Genomic DNA, 21,204 nt, shown 5'->3' with positions numbered 1-21,204 from the left:
TAAAATGAGGTTTTTTTTTCTTATTGTCCATGCTTTTTTTTTCCTCTTTACACTTCATCAGATGATTATCACTCATTAAAGTAGAACTATCATGCTTTCTCTCTGTATTTGTGCTTGAAAAAAATTTGTTAAAATACCTGTGAAAAAAGAAAGCTAATATTACATAATATTTTCATTTAAGTTTATTGGAATGATTGTAGACATCATGAAAGTCTGAGTAAAGTTGTATAACTTGTTAAAGTCACATGGCAAAGCTGTGCCTACAACCTAGGACATCAATTCTTGATTCCCAAACAGACCTCCATGCCACAAAAATATAACAAACAAATCCAACTAATATTATGTATTCTGTTTATCATGAGAAATATATTTCTAGATAAAAGATATCTTGAGAGTTTTATTCATTTATTCAACAACCTACTATTTAACAGACTGTAATTGATGTTGAGATACAGAAATGAATAATATGGACAACTTCTTTCTTTCATAAAGCTTATACTTCAGTGTGAGAAAAACAAAATATAGAATAAACAAATAATTACATATGATATATTTAGATACTGATAACTCCAATGGAGGAAAATGTAACTTGGTACAATGGAGAGTTATGGAAGAAGGTACTTGAAGGATATCAGTTGGAGAACCCAGTAATTTAATAATATTTGAGATTAGACATAAATGGTAATATTAGGAAAATTAAATATGATAATTTGCAAAAGGAGAATCACAGACAAAATGAAAAACTACTGAATACATATGGCTATGGTGCCTATGAACCTGCTGATACACTTGACATTGTGGTGAAGTAAAACGAAGAATGAAGAATGATTCTGTATTTTTCATTTGAGCACAAGACTAGCGCTGTGGTATGTAGAAAACAAAGGCAGGAATAATTTGGAGGGGCAGAGTGCTGTGTCGGTAGCTTTGGTCTGAATTTACTAAGTTTAATATATCTCGGCAAATGGATATATTAGGTTATATTAGGATATATTAGGATATATTAAGATATATTATATAGTAGAGGAAATTTTCTTCTTTTTTAAAAGGAAAATGCTAGATTGTGATTTTATAATAGTAAAACTGATCCAGAAGAGACAGGAAAGAGATTGTGCATAGACAGGAAAGTTGCAGAAGTGAAATGACTAGGAAGAAGAAGAAGAAGATGTATCTGAATTACAAGAAAAACGATTATGCCAAAAGGGACGCAGTGCAAACTACAAGACTCAGCAAATCAAAGAACATGATTAAATTCAGGTAGTGATATATTATTAATAGTAAAAAGATGTGAAAGATCCTATGTAATTAATCCTATTTTTTTCAACTTGTTCATTCAGTCAGTAGTTCAAGAAATATATTTTGAAGTAAGCTGTGGAGAGAAATAAGTAAAAAATTCATATCTTGTAGTCTATATTCTAATAGGAGGAGATATGCAATAAAAGTCATATTTAGGGGCACGTGGGTGGCTCAGTTGGTTAAGCGTCTGACTTCAGCTCAGGTTATGATCTCACCGTCCATGAGCTCGAGCCCCGCATCTGGCCCTGTGCTGACACCTCAGAGTCTGGAGCCTGCTTCAGATTCTGTGTCTCCCTCTGTCTCTCTGCCCCTCCCCCACTCACGCTCTATCTCTGTCTCAAAAATAAATAAACATTAAAAAAAATTTTAAGTAATATTTAGTACTGCACGAGCTTGTGATAAATGTAATAAAAAAGAATAAAGTTCAGTTAAGAGGACAGTAATGGAACTACTGTTTAATATATGATAGTCAGAGGAAGCCTCTCAGGGGGAGACGACACTCAAACACTAACGAGAGAAATGAGAAAACATGCCATTAAGTTTATCTGGGGGACAGCAGTTAAGGAGGGAAAGCAACACGTAGACGGACAATGAGGTGCCTTAGTAGGTTTCAAGAAGAGCAAAGAGGCTGTTGTGGCTGCAGTGCAGGTAGAGTGGAAAAGATTGGTGAGAAATGAGATCAGAAGGGTGGCAAGCAGGAAGTTCATTCAGTTTTATAGGTCATGCCAGGAAATGTAGATTTTAGTGAAAATGAAATGGGGAACCAGGAAATCTTTGAACTAGAGAAACAATTTAAAGAACCCCAAGCAGGTGATTAATCAGAGAAAATGAAAAGTGAAGGGAGTTATAAATCCAATGTCTATGTAGAGCAATTTGTGTTTGACAGGGGGAAGGCCACCTAATCAGGTCATCCAGAATTTAGGGAAGGAAGGATGAATTTAGGCATCTGTAAGTTTGTAGGCTTTGAAGAGTGGCTATATATCCCAGTTTCACCCTGTTTTCCTAATGTGATTATTAATAATGCCTCTTTTCACTTCTAAAAGCATCTAGGTTTGTAAAATTAATTATATGGTCACCCAAAATTAGGAGTGAAGGCAGAAGTGCACTAATACCTGCAAATGATTGTTATGAATCAGGACTCAAAAAAATGGTAATAGTAATATGAATTGGTGTGTGTGTGTGTGTGTGTGTGTGTGTGCAACATATTGTGTAAAAAGAGATATCTATGGTAAAATTTTGGAATAGCTTAGTAGTAATGGGACAGATATATGTGTGAGTGTGTTTGCATCTGTACGTAATCGTAAAACTCTTAAACTCAACATATGATTATAATTAACTATAACCAAATATATAGCTTTTATATTTTACAGCTAACATTTTTAGGGCAATCTCACTTAAAAATTATGGTAGTAAGTTCCTTCCTAGGTGGTCACTTTTGTGCAATTCTAATATATATATATTTTATATATATGTCCTGAAGACATGAATGAAGATTTCACTTTTTATCACCAATAGGTAGATACATAGTTCTAAAATTGTGCATGTATATTCTGAAATTGTAACTGGAGCCCTCATACATGAGTACATGAAGTATAAAAGCTTAAATTTCTTCAATTATTAATTTAGGAAGCTTCTTGATTTTTTGACTTGTTTATCTCCTCTACTAATTATAGTTAATATTAACTGCAACATTCAAATAAATCAACAAAGAGATTAAGCGCTCCCATTTATTTAAATTGGTAATTTTACGTATCAACACTGTGTGTATGTGATTGTGCTTAAAAGTACTTTAGGAAGGAAGAGTAAATATGAAATGATATTTAATAGAATTCTATTGGGTAGACGAGTTTAGATTTATTACTACATTCTTCAGTTGTATATTGTTGGCATCTGCTGGTACATATATAATTAATTTTGTGATCATAGTGAAGAAGCTGGAGGGGAACAATCTGCAAACTCAACTTTGCAGTAAAGTATAACATAAATATCAAAGACAGAAGTTAAACTCAAATGAAGTATAAATAAGCCTTTTCCATAATTGACTACATAATAAGGCTATAGTTTTGAGGCAACATCTCTTAAAAATAGTTACATTTTTTTATGTGTGTGTTTGCCTAAAGCTACATTTCAAAATGCTCAGAATCATAAGAGAGATTCTTAATCAAATAGGGAAAGACAAGTGATATATAAAAGCAAAACACTTTTAAGAGAATATCTCTTTTGGAAGGAAATTAAATTTGGTGTGAGAATAGCAAAGGGAGAGATGGGTCTGGAAAATATATTGAAAACATTCATCATAATTATTATACAGGATTGGATATAAATGCACTTATGTTAATATTAAATTAAAGGATATGTCCTATTTGAATATTGGAAAATAATTTTAAAAACAGATAAAAGTTCAGTAGGATATACTTCTAAAATTTCTGTTTAAGTAATTTATTATCTTCATAAATAACTCACCAAATGTCTCTTATGTTCAAACATGCTGGGATTTACGGCACTTTTTCTATAATTCAGCACAAAAGAGAATTTCTAAATTATAGGACCATAGAAGGGAAAAACATGGCACTGATGTCTGTATTAACACTGATAACTAAATAGATTTCATTTTTGTAATGACTATATTCAAATAAGGCAGAAACAAAATCTCCATGTCATCAAACTTGATTCAATTCCTTTCTCTGTAATTTCCTTCTATGAGAAATATGGAAAGCTTCTTAACCTCTAATCTTGTCATTACAATGAAAGAATGTCCTCCACTTGAAAACCTGATTTTGGAGGTTGTATGATGTCGTTTGGGGAGATATATAGACCTTGCTCCGGTTCTTTTGATACTAGGTATATATATCACATTGAAATAGAGTTCATCACTAAGAAAATTGTGTAGGGGGCCAAACACTCCTGAAACGGTAGAATAAGAATTTTAAATCTACTCCTCTGTTGGGGTGTCTGGGTGACTCAGTTGGTTAAGCATCTGACTTTGGCTCAGGTCATGATCTCATGGTTCATGAGTTAGAGCCCCACATTGGGCTGTCTGCTCTCAGCACAGAGCCCACTTTGGATCCTCTGTACCCCTCTCTCTCTGCTCCTCCCCCCCACCCTCTCTCTCTCAAAAATAAACATTAAAAAAAAATTGATTCCTCTGTAAGACAGGCAAATCGTCTAAATTGACTTTTTTAAATTTTTTTTTAACATTTATTTTTGAGAGACAGAGCAAGACAGAGCATGAGTGGGGGAGAGGCAGAGACAGGGTGGGGGGTGGGAGGTGGGAAGGGACACAGAATCCAAAGCAGGCTCCAGGCTCTGAACTGTCAGCACAGAGCCGGACACAGGGCTCAAACTCATGGACCACAAGATCATGACCTGAGCCCAAGTGGGCTGCCCAACCGACTGAGCCACCCAGGCATCCCTAAATTGACTTTTTCATGACTGTCTGGAGATTGAGCAAAAGTTTGCAACAATTTGATGAGCATTTACTCAAGGAAAAAAAAAATCTGAATTTTATCATGAGCATTGAGCTTTGTGGCTTTTTAACTTGTCTATTTCCACCCTCCTCTTTCCAGCTCCAGGGTACCACTGAAAATCAGCGGCTGTGAAAATAGTAACTGTGAAAACCCACAACCAACAAGAAACTGAGGGAGGAGGTGTGCAGAGTAGCTTTGGAGCTCTCTCATAAGCCACATAACAGAGTTATATCAATAGTTGATCTGTGTGGCAGTTTGCTGTTCTTGGACCTAAAACAAGTCTTGCTCAATGAGAAAAACCCCATTCCCCAGATATTTGTCAAAGAAATTGGTGGCAATCATTTAACATCCATTTACCTAAGCCTGTGATACCAGTAGAAACAACCCATTTACCTAAGCCTATGATACCAGTAGAAACAAAAGTCTAGCCAAATTTAGAAGGAAAATCTGGGAAATGAAACAAACACACAGGCAGTGTTTAAAAGCTCTGACATATTTCTTGGGATCTAAAAGACATGTGCATGTGCAAGAGTGTGCAAATATCCAAGGAAGACCTAGAAAGCCCTACTTTTATACATTTGGCTGACCTTGTGGCTCTCCGTAAGCAGAGAGCGAAGACTAAGACATACATTTAAGGGCTAAAGCATTAAAAGTATTTCCAAAATACACACAAAGCTACTTAGCAAAGGATGGAAAACTCATTGCTTAGAGACTTTGAGAGAGGTCTCTGTCCAACCATTAGAAGACCACCATCCTAAGGATCCTAAGGAAACAGAGACTTCAGTGGTTCACACAACAAATAATGCATAGTTTAGAGACTTAGTCCAGGAAAATCTGTACATGGCTACAAAAACAACAAATTTTAGTGTGACAAGGACAGGTTCCCAGACCTGTCATATTTTATTACTTAAAATGTCCAGCTTTCAACTAAATTGTGTAAAACATGTAAACAAAATATGGTCTACAGACAAAGAGGGGGAGTAGTCATAGAAGCTCCCACTGTGAGGAAGGCCAAAAGTTGGAACTATGAGATAAAGCTTTAAATGTGATTAATATTTTCAAAGAACTAAAAGAAACCATGTGTAAAGTCCTGAGGGAATATATGAGAATAATATCACACTAAATAATGAATAACAATAAAGAGATAGAAAATGGTAAAAAGAACCAGATAAAAGTTCTGGAGTTGATAAATATAACAGCTATAATAAAAAGTTTACTAGTGGGGCATCAGAGAAATTTAAAATAGCAGAAGAAGGAATCAGCATGCTTAAAGATAGGTCTATTGAGATTTACCAGTCTAAGTACTAGAAAGAAAGAATGAAGAAAATGCCAATTTGCCAACGGCATACTAACATAATGGATCCCCAGGAAGAAAGGAGAGTGAGAAAGGGACAGATATTTGAAGTAATATTGGCCAAAAAATCCCATATTTTGATGAAAAGCATTGATCCACACATTTCTAAGTCTCAACGACTGTCAACATAGTATAAACTTAAAGATATCCATACTTAAACCCATTCTTGTTCAAACTTCTCAAAGCTGTAAACAAAGAGAAAGTCTCAAAATTAACAACAAAATATTTATTACTTACAATTAATGACCAATTAGATTAACAGGTAACTTCACATCAAGACAGAGGTCAGATGTCAGTGAGATGACATATTCAAAATATTGAAAAGCAAAAAAAGAGAGACTATCAAATAGGAGTTTTCTATCCAGAAAAATTATAATAGGAGGGGTGCCTGGGTGGCTCAATTGGTTAAACATCTGACTCTTGATTTTAGCTCAGGTCAGGATCTCATGGTTTTTGAGTTGAAACCCCGCATCAGGCTCTGCACTGACAATGTAGAGCCTGCATGGGATTCTCTCTCTGCCCCTCCCCTGCTTGTACTTGATCTCTCTCAAAATGAAAAAAAAAAAAAAAAAAAAAAGCCAAGCCAAGCAAAGAAATACTAATAGGAGTACTTTAAGCCCAATAATGTTTTTACAACTGAACTCAGTTCTGTGTGAAACACAGAACTCAGGAAATTGCTGTATTTATGTTATAATTTTTTATAGCAAAAGGGTAAAAATTGAACCAGCAAAAGTGAGAGACACATAGGGTGAGGTCTGGGATGGTTCCAAACATGAAGCTTCTGATATTCACTCCCCAATGGTGCAAGAATGTTATCACCCTTCCAGCACAATGACATATAAAATTATGCACGGAATATTGCCAATCAGGGAACCTTTTCCAAGTATGGTGTCCAGAGTTTTTTTATTGTGATTTCATTACATAACCATGAGTGATAGAATCATTGATCACATGACCAAACTCATCCTTAGCTCCACCCAGCCCCTGAAGGTTGGTCTGATATCATATGACTCCAACTGGTATCCACATGACTTCTAATCATCTAGTTGGTCTTTCTTGTGGCCAGCCCCCATCCTGAGTCACCTTGAAAGCATAAATAATCAGGGCTTACCATGAATAATAAAGACATTCTTATAACTTGGGAAATACTGTGGATTTAAAAGCTGTCTCAGAATCCAGCCACAAAGGTCAGCCAAATTGTTTATTATACAGTAGGTAATATGACAATTCAGTGGGAAAGGAGGTCCTTAAAATTTTTTTTCAACAAACAATATTGGAACAAATGGATGTCTACATGCAGAAGAGTGAAGGTAGACACTTTGATTCCCACCATACACAAAAATTACTCAAAATGGATCATAGGCCTATATATAAGAATTAACATTATGGAAATCTGAGAGGAAAACATAAAAGTAAATTTTTATGACTTTGGATTAGACAAGGGTTTCTTAGATATAACACCAAAACCACAAGTGACAAAAGAAAAACAGATAAATTGGATTTTATTAAATTTCAAAATTTTTTCTTCATGAGACACCATTACAAAAGTGAAACACCAATCCACAGAATGGTAGAAATATTTATAAATAATGTATCTGATAAGGGACTTGTATCCAGACTCTATAAGAATTCATAATTCAATAGCAAGAAGAAAGACAAATAATTCAACTAAACAATAGACAAAGAATCTAATGGACATTTTTCCAAAGAAAATATGCAAAGGCAAGATAAGCTCATTTGTAAATCCAAACCACAGTGAGATACCAATTCACACCCACTAGCAAGGCTATAATGAAAACAAAGAGAAAATGGCTAGTGTTAGTGATAAGGACAATAGGGATTAAGTGCTCATTCCTACAGGGCTCTTTGGGGGGATAATGAAATTTTTCTAAAGTTAGATCTTGCTAATGGTTGGACAACTCTGTTACTATACTAAAACTATTGAATTCTTTGCTTTAATGGAGTAATTTTAGTATGAGTTATCTCACAAAGCTATTATTAAAGCTTTTACCAAATATATATTTATATATAACATATGTTATCATATAATTTATACATAAGATATCCACATATGAAATATAAAAATATATAAACAAATATACACACACACATATAAATACATGCATGTGTATAAGTATATACATACAAATGAACTAAATTGGTATTGAGTTTAGTATGTTAAACAGTTTAAACTCCAACTCACGTCAATAAACTAACAGATAAGAAGTCATTAGCATGCATAATCCTATTTTAAACTGGTATATCTGGCCATCCTTCATGAAAACAATGTAGCCTCATTAAAGAGTAGGAAAAATGGGAGGTTTTGTTGACATTCAAAATGTCCTGGAACCTGTCATGTTGTTTTTGATTCAGTGCTTTTGCCAAATTCTTGGATCTTATTGTCTGTGCTGTCTTTTCCCATTGCATTAAATGTAGCCTTTCATCATTGCCTGTTACTTAACAGTAAAAATCTCTTCTTCAACAAACACAGGCTTCTTTGTATTATTTGAGTTGAGACTGTTTTTCTGCTTTGTTTTAATGCTCCACCAGAACTGACCCAGAAAGCTTTTACAGGATAAAACTAATTTGTTTGTTGGATTGACTTCATTGTTTTGTTAAATCTCAATACAATGAAGAACCTGATGCTGGGGAAAAATGTTCTGTGTTTTTGCTGTTGTTGTTTTTACTTAAGTATTTTTGAGCTATAGAATGAATGCACTATGTAAGCTAGAGACAAGTTCATTTTCAGGTCTTTATAATATATACAGACAAGACAAGTGTTCTATGATTGAGTTAGAAGTACTGGCTACTTATACTCCACTCAGGAATTTCTGTATTTGTGAAATGGGTCCATATAAAAACGACATGTCCTTGAATAAAACATCAAAATCACAAAAGTTTAGCGAATGAGAAACACTGAATTCAGTGGCCACATTAAAAATAAAATAATAGCATTGGAGTCCTCACTAGGACTTTACTATCTATGTTTAGGCTTTTAAGGCTAGAATGTTGAGGATCAGGAGAAACGTTTAAAGCAAAGTCATTTTCATCTTCAGCCCCACACACCCCCTGAAGCTTGGTCTGATAGCACATGACTCCAACTGGTGTCTGTGGTTTGTGCACACTCAAAGTATCTGACAAACTGAAGATTATTATGAAGTGTAGTTGAATGAGAACATTAAGCAATAAAAAACTGACTTACATATAACAATTAAATATTTGCTACAAAGTCCTCTTAAGCAGGATAGGTAATGTTGCAGATATAAGTATTATACATAGAACATACTAGCTGGCAAGTTGAGGGAGATGATATTACAAAACATTTACATTCATAAAGACAAAGAGAAAGAAAAACTAGCTAAGGACCTTACAGAAAGGCCATGTGGGGAAGAAGTTTTGACAACAAATAAACTATACATGCTTTGTCCTTGGCTACTGTGTTTGTGCAAGCCTCCCCTTGTTAGTGATATTACAATGGAAGAAAAAAACAAACAAACATATAATTAGAGGGGAAATAGGGGTTCAGCTATCATCCTAATGGTCCAAGTAAAATCTTACCAACTTACAATTCAATGAACAAAATATGTATGTTTCCCTAAATATTGCCCGAAGGTAGACACAGCCAATTTTTTTGGTGATCCTTTTGGACAGAAATTATGTCATTTCTAATTTTGTTTTTATATGATTAGGTACCAGTGACTCTGAAGATCTTTTCATTGTAGGAACATATCCAATTTCATGCTGCTTATTGATGCATTTTGTGTGTTTTGTGCCCCCTTATTGTTGCAGAAGAGATCTGTGTATATGAATTACCTCCATATTTGGTAGTGTAACTGTTTTTGCTTTGTTTTGGAGGTATGGAATTAAGTCTACTGATAATGCTGAAATATTACCATCTCATCTTTAAGCTTTCGTATCAAAAATACCATCTCATACAAGACATGAATGTGCATCTATTTATTTTCTACTTAAAAGTAATTACACAGCAAGCACATATTTACTCCAAATTATAAGTTCTAAATGCTTTTGATTAACCTACATTTAAGTTAGGGACAAAAGTAATGTAATATGAATGTAAAGAGAGAGTAATAACCTATATATCAATTACTTGCTAGCAATTTAAATGCACACATATAAATATGTATATGTTTCATCCTGAGAAACTCTGTTTTTAGCTATAATTCCATATTTGAGTGAGTCAATTACCTTTAAGATGAAAACTGGAGTCCATTTATTTTGTCTAGTTAAGTCAAATATATAAAAATATTTTTATCAGCATATTTTATATAAATAAGTGTAAAGAAAAAATGAGAAACAGGAGATACAAAACTATTTTAATACCACTTCAAGATATTTAATATGTATTTGACCTCTAATAACAAAGGATTTTCACAAATTCAAGCTCTTTGTCAAAATATTTATTATTTTATTTTATTACTTTTTAAATTTTTTTATTATTATTTTGAGAGAGTGAGAGTGCAGGCACGCACGAGCAGAAGAGTGGCAGGGAGAGAGAGAGAGAGAGAGAGAGAGAGGGAGAGAGAATCCCAAGCAGGTTCTGTGCTGCTAGTGCAAAGCCCTACCCGAGCTGGATTTCGTGACCCTGAGATCATGACCTGAGCCAAAATGAAGAGTTGGATGTTTAACCAATTGAGCCAGCCAGGCATCCCATAAACATTTATTATTTTAAAAGGCCTCTAATACAGTACAAATATGTGTGCAAATAACAAACTATTGTATTTACGTAAAAAAGCCAGATGATTGTGCAACCTCACTTTGTTAGTTTTATTCTATATGTCACTGTTCTCAAATATAGACTACAACAGTTAGATGATCTGTTGTGGAATATAAACTGCCCATGTTCAAATCAGGTCCATCCACATTTACTAACCTTTGGCATGCATATATCAATTAATATCTTAGAGTGTCAACTGCCTTATCTAAAATTTGTGTATAATAGAGGTGCCTGGGTGGCTAAGTCGGTTGAGTGTCTGACTTCATTTCGGCTCAGGTTGTGGTTCCAGGGTTGTGGGATCGAGCCCTGCATCAGCTCAGTGCTGAGCATGGAGCCTGCTTAAGATTTTCTTTCTCTCTCTCTCTCTCTCTCTCTCTCACTTTCTCTCTCTCTCTCTCTCTTTCTCTCTCTCTCTCTCTCTCACCTTCTGCCCCTCTCCCCTGCTTGTGGTCTCTCTCTCTCTAATATAAAAAAAAAAAAATAATAATATAATAATAATAAATTTGTGTATAATGATAATTGATAACTCACATGCTTCTAAAAACATTAAGGAACTGCTTCTAATATAGTGTCTAATGCCTAATAGTTTATCACAAGTAATGATATGTTGTGATGATGATGATTATAAATTTTATTTCTATTATATCATGCAATGCTTAGAGAATATGACACTGTTACTTTTTATTTCCTTAAAATTTAACAGTCATCTTTTAAACTTATTTTTCAATAAATATTTACTGACTGATTATTTTCCTGATATGGCAAAGCATCGGTTTGGTATATTTTATAAAAATTGATTCCACAATTGAAGTATCCATTTTCTATGTGGCAAAGAACATCTGTTATAAGGGCCTAAGGGATTTAGAAAAGGAGTTGGTTAAAGAGTTAAAGATGTCTCAAGAACTGTAAAGGGTCTTAGTTTTTTGCTCTACTTATCAACCAACAAATTAGCTTACAAGTTTCGTGGCTATTGGCAGAAGGTAAGTGACTCCTGGATCAGAGACAAAGGACAAATTATTACAGCAATAGCAGTGGCCAGATTTTCAGCATTTGTGCCTACTTCCTGAATCCCAATTCCAACGGAATGATCCAAAGAAGTCCATGTGACACATTTACATATGACAGATTGTGTTACAAAAGAAGAATGCCAAGTTTATGTAACTTGAATCATTTTTAATGTAAAGTAAGTATGGCTATTATTTGCTTCCGAGAGATATTATCCTCCTTATACTGCAAAGTAAACGAACCTGTCATTTGTTCCAAGGTAAGGAACAGTGTCTACCTTTCAAGGCTGCTACCTATACAAGTATCCTTGAAAAGATAGCTGGTGACAAAGGCCATCACTAATACCTTTGTTCACAAGAGGTCCATCCTCCTTATCGTTTGCAAATAAGAAGCAATATCTCCTGCAAACAGCAAACCTTGGGATAAGGCATAAGGCTGGCAAGCAGATCCTGTAGGTTATTTACCAGCAGTCTTGAGGGGCTTCAAGTGCCTGATCACTGGAATTAACACTCTTTTACTCCAAGCTTTGCTTATTTCATAACCACAGCTACTTCAGAGAATACAGTTGAAGATTTAGAATAGTGAATTGACACTCAATATTTCTTCTGACCAAGATAAACATTCTCACTGCTACCAATATACAGGAATGAGAAAGAAAACATGAAATTATATGGATATATCGTATTTCTTATGAACACCAGAGCAGGAGTCTCTGAAATCAAAGGTGGCAACTGACATACATGTTACTTAAAATACATGGAAAAATACATTGTAAGCTTTAACTTAATTAATTAAATGAATGCATCCTAAAACTGAATATGAGAGAAAGTTAGTCAGAGAGTCCACTAGACCAGGAGATGGGGATGAGAGTTTTCAGAAGACATAGATTCACATTATGTATTATTCCCACCTCATATAGTTCTATTTAGTCCATTCCAGTGGCATTCAACTTGGCTTTAAATTTGCATATATCCAAGAAAGATGACATTTGTCTAGAACTGTTAAAAGTCCTAGATTTTATTCTACTTACTAACAACTTCCCCAGCTACAGTCTTATGGATGCTGGTAGAAGCCATGAGATTCATAAGTCTTCAGTGAAGTATGGTTTGTTTCTCATAATTCAAACAGCAGCTTGGGGACATTTGTCTAAGGTCTAATGTCTACAGGGGGACATTATCTTGGGGACAATTGTCTAAGGTCTAATGTCCACAGGGGGACATAAAGAGAGCAGATGAGAATTACATACACAGTGGTTAAATTATAGAAGATGAATCCCAAGTTTAGACAAATCCAATCTTTTTGGGATAGCAAGCAAACCTAACTAACTTTTTCCTGGTGGAGATAAATTCTTTATTATATAGAAGAACAAACAAACCTACCCATTACTCCCTAGGAAGGCATTGTCTCTATTTTTAATGTCCATTTTCTATAAAAACCATCTTATGAATTTGGTCCAGAATAAATGGCTGCTAATGCCTCTGCTCTCAAGAGATGCAGAGGGGCACCTGGGTGGCTCAGTTGAGGTCATACATAATTTTATCACACAATAACTGAATCAGGACTAATCACGATTGTGGCTCATTTCAAATTGGCAGGGACTGTCCCGTGTCTTTTTTTTTTTTTTTTTTAACCTATAAAATCCTGGGAGCAAACATTAACTCTGTGGAGTTGGAAGTGCTGAGTATGGACAGAAAGTTGCATGGGGGTCAAACTAGTAATAAGTAGGAACAAGTAAGATCATAGTAGAAAGACAGCAAAGGCAATTTTAAGTGAATCTGAGTTTCAAACTGGGGCCTAATTATTTACACAAAAGTGATTTAGAGCAAGAGAATGAAACTGTAAGCTATCCATCTGAGGTCTAGCATTGATTAATGGCTAGTATCTGGAGACATTTTGACTTGTGTCTCTGAGGAGAGATTTTATACCTACTGATCTGCAAGCTCTTTCTATCTAAAGACTTGCTGTGGATAATCTAATGGAAAAAGAAGTGAGGAAACATTCTTAGATGACTCAATTTACAGGTAGTCAGTTACAATGATCATTTAGTATGCAGTTTATAAGCTGTTTTCCATTCTGTTTATTTTTCATATGTTCAGAAAGAATTATTACCAATTAATAAGATAAGGCATTAAAAGGTTAAATGACAAGCTTCTACACCCATTGCCGACATAAATTAAGATGACATTTGCTAAGAAAGCATCCTGTGTGTGATATAAATCATATAAGCCATAAGGCTATCTGTTCAGTTATATCATAGCATTACACACTCCTTTGTAAAATGTGAATGTGAAAGGAACTCATTTAAGGAAATGAGATATGGAATCCAGTCATCCATGAGTGGATTTGAGTGTAAAATGGTGGCCTGAATATTGCAGATTACTCACTTGTGGAAGGACACAAAGGACATTAATGTAAAATCAAAGGCAAAAGAAGACAGAGGTGCATTGAAGGGTATAATATATTAAATAGACAGTCTTGTGGAATGCATATTTCTGGGTACAACACATTTCTCCAGGGGCATGGATCTCATGAATATTTAATGGCAATGACACATATGGTGGTTTCATCAGCACTACCCCAAATTGCAAAATATTTTGGGGGAAGTTGGAAACTGGTTTTGGAGTACTAAGTCAGGCAAAATCATGGTCCAAGAGGCTTGACATCACAACAACAACAACAAAAGGATTTGCTAAAGGGGGAGAAAAAGGAAACTCTCTTATAGGTTAGAGACTATCTCTGGTAATAGGCATGACGAGAAAACACAGCTTTAATTGAATAATTAACTGAATATTAACTTTATAAAAGCACCATCTCATGAACATGTTGGAAATAGATTCTCATTCAAGAATGACTATTGAAAATTGAAATCAGTTTAGAATCTCTCATCATTAAAGAACAGGGACTGCATGTGATCACGAAAAAAAAACCCCACAAAACTGAGTTTATGGAAAAATTAAGGTAAACAATGAGGATTTTACTAGAAATCTATATTTTATTGTTCTTTAATGTCTCAGTTGCTACAGATAACAATGAGAATTTTTCTTCTTGCTGCAACCAGTTGAGATTCAAGTGTAGGAACATCACTGCGTCATCCGTAATAGGGCAGAGGATAGATAGGCAGTGTTAAATAATGACAACTGGAAGCCCATGGATGTAACAACTTGTACTGTGTATCTAGAAAATGATTATGTTCATGAACCGGACAGAATGTCTGGAAATGGCTGAGCAATGGACTCTGGTCCTAGCTCTGGTCATTTGTAATTGCAGTACATGAAAAGTTAGAAAAGAATGGGAAGTGAACTGTAATTTTAACTGATTTATAAATTTTCAATCATAAATTTCAACTCTCTGACACAGCTATATTATACAACAAAAGGTTGCCAGTTGATTGATAAAAGTAAGTGAAAATGAATATTATAGAATGATGATTCCCCAGGATAAGAAAGTGTTTTGAATGCTAAGATGAAGCCAGATTTGAAGTATTAACTATAGAAACCAATTGGACACGAAAAGAAGTGTGTTTAGCCTGAAAAATTAGACACTCAATTAGATATCTCCATTAATACATGTAACGTGGTTAAAATAACTGTGTATAATACAGGAAAAAAAACCCTATAATACAGGAAAATATTTCAAAAGACCTATCAAGGGATACAGTTATGATTCATATGCTTTGCAGTGGCACTGACTTCTCCCCATTTTATAATTCAAATCCCAGTGACCAGTGGAGTCTAAGAGATATCTAAGAAATATGTGAAAAAGACATTGACCAAAGTCTATGTATGAACTGGATAAGAAGGTGTTAAACACCTGACATGGAATAATATTACACTGTATGTTAACTAACTAGAATTTAAATAAAAACAAAATAAAAAGCCAGGTTCATTGTGTTGCTGGTGGCCTATCCTGGGGATGAATAAATCAACCTCAAGTTGGTTGTCATTGATCAATTAAACATGTTTCAAATCTGTTTTTGTCTAATTGTTACCATTGCTATAGAAGAATCCATGCAGTCTTTTTCTAGAAATGTGAAAATATTTAATTCTCAGAATCAATTTCAGCCCCTGCCTCTGGCAAATACCAATCCTCATATCTACTCGCTACTAAAATTGGTTATGATTTTGTTCCCCCACTCCAAATCTTCTCACCAATACTGTCAGTCAAGGGCATTTTCTACAGGATTTGGACCAGGTTTTCTAAATTGAAGCTTGTCAGTTTCATCATACTCTAGGGTGTCCATGTTTATTCAAAAGTGAGGATCTGGAAAGATGTAGGAATATTTTTTGCTAAGACTGCAGAGTTATAACCTCCTTATTAACACCTGGTGCTAGTTCTTACGTGTAAGGATACAAGTATCATTTCAGTTCCAAAGCCATTCTTGTGTTCTGTGAGTAACCAGCAAATCTTGCAGGGGAATAATAATACACAGTTAAATTATTAAAGTGGCAAGGCATCTATGCTACTGAGATTTATCACTCTCAAAACTTATGCCAAACGTACTGGGGATGTGGTGATATAAAAGTATTCCATAAGAATAGGACAAGTAAATGTAGTGAATCTCTAGGATATGTAATTATAGTCTTTGGATGGCAGGCTACCAAGGAGTCATGAAATATATAGTAGTATTAACCACAGGGGCTCCAGGTAGTGATAGTTCGGATAGGACAATCATGATCTTCTATATATATTTATATAAATTAGCTGCCTCAGGAATCATGTATTGCCCAGATCAGAACACCTGTTGTTCTAGCACTTTACCTCCTTATGTACTTTCAGTTTTGTTTTGTTTTGAAGTTTTTGAATGCAAAATAGGTTAAGTTAGGGATGAGAAGTTTTAATAATTTACTTTTGAGAGAATTTCTAGGAGCTGTTTTGCTCATGTTATATGTGCAGTGGATTTAATTTTTTTTAAGTTTATTTATATTTGAGAGAGAGAGAGAGAGAGAGAGAGAGAGAGAGAGAGAACTTGATCAGGAAAGAGACAGAGAGACAGAGACCGAATCTGAAGCAGGATCCAGGCTCGGAGCTGTGAGCTTTCAGCACAGAGCATGACGTGGGGCTCTAATTTACGTGGGGCTTGAAGTTAGGAACTGTGAGGTCATGCCCTGAGCCAAAGTCAGACACTTAAGAGACTGAGCCACCCAGGTGCCCCTATAAGCAGTGGATTTCAATAACTTAATGTCACATGACATTGAATGAATAATGCTAAAGATTGGAGTGCTCAGATTACAAACTATTTTTGGCAAATGGAGACATGACTGAGCTACGATTTTGGAAAAATGTCTCTCCAAATCACAGAAGCTGATCATATACTACTATGTGAGAAACATCACATTAAATCAACTGTTCTTGATATTGATAGCTAATATAATAAAACTTTAGTGAAAATTACATGAAAGCAACTGATAATTAAGTTTAGAAATTCTTGGGGGTTAATTTCAAAGTAAACGTTACCTATATCCATATGAAAACCACAAATAATCTCTGGAGTTTACATATAAGTTATGTAAATATTTAGAAACCAAGTACAGGAGATCCTCAGCATGAACTGTGACTGAAAGTTTAATTTTATTCACTTGAGCGCCATAAGTTTTCGAGTTAACTTACAAGCAAAAATACCTGAGTGAAAATAGAAGATGCGTTATAACTGTGGCAAACAGTATTTATGTATGAATGTGTGAAATACTAATGTGTATATATTAATGTATATATTAATTTTAAGAAATAATTTTTGAAAAATACAAAACAATACTTTCACATCCATTCAAGAGAAAGAGAAAAAATCATACAGTTCATTCAGATTACAAAAATTCAGGTTTAGAGTTATAACAATTAGTCACTGCATAAGAACAACTTCATAAACTATTTCATAGGATATTAGTTTGAAAAAGAATTAACTTAGAGAGCATCAGTAGGACACTGTCACAATATTATTGTACTGTGGAGAAAAAAAAATTAGTTGACAATATGTGTCAAATATTTAAAAACATTGAACCTAGAATAATGGTTGACCAAAAATTATTGAATTATATGAGTATTTTCATTCATAAATGCATTATGCTAGCATTTCTAATATATTAGTAATATGAGTAAAAATACACGAAGTGAGGAAGTTTAATCATAACAAATGTAATTCATTTATGTAAAATGCAACTTAAAGTTTCCAGATACATCTCAATCTCTGAGGTATGAGAATTCATTTTCTAGGGACAGAACTATCTTTCTCCAGCTGCTTCCACAAGCCACATCACACAAACACCCCTCAAAGAGGCAATAAAGAAAGCCGGTAGTCATGCAATCAGAAATCTTCAATATGTTTTCTAACATCAGTAATAAATAACAATTGTTCCTAGGAGAAATTTTATACCTTTCTCTCTTGAATACCTTAGATTCAGTATAACTTGGGAAATATAGAATATTTGTATTTACGTATACTGTTGGAAATAATTAATGTGTTTGATTTAAAAATGACAACAAAGGGGTGCCTGGGTGGCTCAGTCGGTTAGGCATCCGACTTCAGCTCAGGTCATGATCACGAGGTTCGTGGGTTTGAGCCCCACATCAGGCTCTGTGCTGACAGCTCAGAGCCTAGAGCCTGTTTCGGATTCTGTGTCTCCCTCTTTGTTTGCCCCTTCCTTGCTTGCGCTCTGTCTCTCTCTGTCTCAAAAATAAATAAACATTAAAAAAAAATGTCAACAGAAAAAAAAAGTCAACAGACTACAAGTAAAAGATAAAAAATGTAGGTACAAACTCATGATAAGGAAGAACAGAAAACATAATCAGAGGTGGAAAGATAAGTTTTTCAACTTTGTCAATGTCCTTATTATTTTAGATAGCAGTTGGTAATATACAATGAGGTTTGTCAGACAAGGTGAAACACACTTTTGCCAATCAGTGCTCACTTTGCTTATCACATAGAACTTCTTAGCTTCTACCAACTCTTTCTGGAAATCTAGTGGTCTGGTAGTATGTAAAAACAACCCTGAGTGAATTAGAGCTCAGTTCCTAGATGTCTTTGAATTTTTACTACAATCATCCCAGGGAGCTAGATTCTTGTTGCTTAACTCTAGTATGTTCCATGATTGAGTTTGGTCCATGGTTCTCAAACACAAATCCTTCACCTTTCTGCCTTATGCCAATGTATTGAAGACGCTATGGTGAAAGTACAAAATTGTACCTAAGTTATTTTCCTGAGTGAAGCCCTTCTTCAAAATTTAAGTGAGATGAAAGTAAGATATTCTCTGAACCCTGCCTATGATTCAACACCTAACTTTTAGATTGCATATCTGGAAAAACCCTAATAATCTTCTGTGGTATATAAACTTAATAGCTTCTTCTGTGATATTTTACCTAACTTTTCATTCTCACTTATTCCCTCTTTTCTGACCCCTTATCCATTGATACCAACATCATATTATGTAACTAATTCTCTTTGAATTTATTCGCAAAACTTATATATCTTTGTATTCAGTATATCTATCTTACCCGAATTTGTTGTATGTTTGCATGAAAAAACAAATGTACAAAATTAAAGTTTATTTTTCCATTTTTAAACTGTTTTTAATGTTTATTTATATTTGAGAGAGAGAGAGACAGAGAGAATGTGCAAGTGGGGGAAGGGCAGAAGGAGATGGAGACAGAATCTGAAGCAGGCTCCAGGTTCTGAGCTGTCAGCACAGAGCCCAACGTGAGGCTAACAAGCTGTGAGATCATGACCAGAGCCCAAGTTGGACCCACCCAGGCACTCCTTGTTTTTCTATTTTTAAAGTATCAATTCATTTGCTAAATATTCTCTCAGCTTCCTTATTACATTTTAAACTTACTTTCATAAAATAGATACTCTCCGGTGTCATTTATATTGATTTCTGCCTAAAATGTGTAATGTTTCAGTATTTTCAGTAGATATAACAAAGTTTAAAATTTTAATCCAAAAAACACCACTTCATATTGACAACATCCTGTATTTGGGGCTTTTCTACTTTGTCACCAACTAAACACCCTATGGATGCATTGTTCACCTTTCAAATTCTTTATACTCATCATTTTCCAGATAAGTGCCATCAACTACCTATCCTCTTCGCTAATTTAATTTTTTACTTATCTTGCAAGAATTCTTTGTTGTTCCTCATGTCTTATAATGTAGTTCAGTTTTATAATGCTCACATTTTTTTACTGTTGTGATAGCTTTGTAGTGCTCATGTGGTCATCTTAGTGCTGTGATGTTTAGAAGATGAATAAAGGGAGTGAGACAAATTCATGGAAATCTTGCCAACTGTTAGTCATGTGACCCCCAGAAAGGTAATACCTCTGTCTGCTTCAGTTTTCACATCTGGAAATTACACACAATAACAGTTATTTGTGTTATGATTCACAAGGATATAAAAATTGAAAATCGATAAAGTGAAGTTCTTTTTTTCTTAAAGTTTATTTATTTATTTTGTGAGAGAGAAAGAGAGTGCACATGAGAGCACATGAGAGGGGCAGAGAAAGAGGGAGAGAGAATCCCAAGCAGGCTGTGCACTGTCAGCACAAAGCCCAATGTGGGGCTCTAACTCAGGAATCTTGAGATCATGACCTGAGCAGAAATCAAGAGTCCAAGGCTTAACCGACTGAGCCACCAAGGTGCCTCATGAAGTTCTTTTAAGCCAGAATTGTTTTGCCTATTTTCCCTGTCTGATGCCTAGCACAGAGCTTGAACTGAATAAATGTTTGCTGAATAAGCAGTTGTGCTGAGTAAAATGTCTGGTGTGCACTCAAATGTTAAAAATTATTATCTTTATAACTATAATATGTTACTTAAAAGAAGATTCGGTGTTTTTGAGAGGTATGTATTACATCTACACACACACACACACACACACACACACACACACACACACACACACGTAAGTGGATAGGGCTTCACAAGCTGTATGAGTGTCCTTCATGATAAGCTTCATAGGCAAACATCCTTAGTTCTAACAAGATTTCTCCTGTAATTCCTTCTTATAGAGAAATCTGAGGTCATATCTGTTAATCACCTGTTATAAAATCAGTGTTTCTTGAATAATGGGATACAATAATAAGAAAAAAGAAAGGAGAAAATAAAAACATACAAACAAGATAAGACAAAAAAAAATAGTCTTACAGAGGGAAACTTTAAGTCAAGTCATATTGTTGCTGTCTGAAACAACTCCCTAGATCTCATTTAACCACATTTACAACTTTAATTGATTCAAGTATTTATTACTCAAGTATTTATTGATTCAAGACTAAACACCATGAAATATCACTTACATAAAAACATTTAATGACAAAGGGAAAACTTTTCTAAAATATTGTATACTAAAAATAAAGGTTATGATCATTTT

Source organism: Panthera tigris, chromosome A1 (assembly GCF_018350195.1).
Source record: "Panthera tigris isolate Pti1 chromosome A1, P.tigris_Pti1_mat1.1, whole genome shotgun sequence".
Taxonomy (NCBI): domain Eukaryota; kingdom Metazoa; phylum Chordata; class Mammalia; order Carnivora; family Felidae; genus Panthera; species Panthera tigris.
This window is presented reverse-complemented; position numbering follows the sequence as displayed.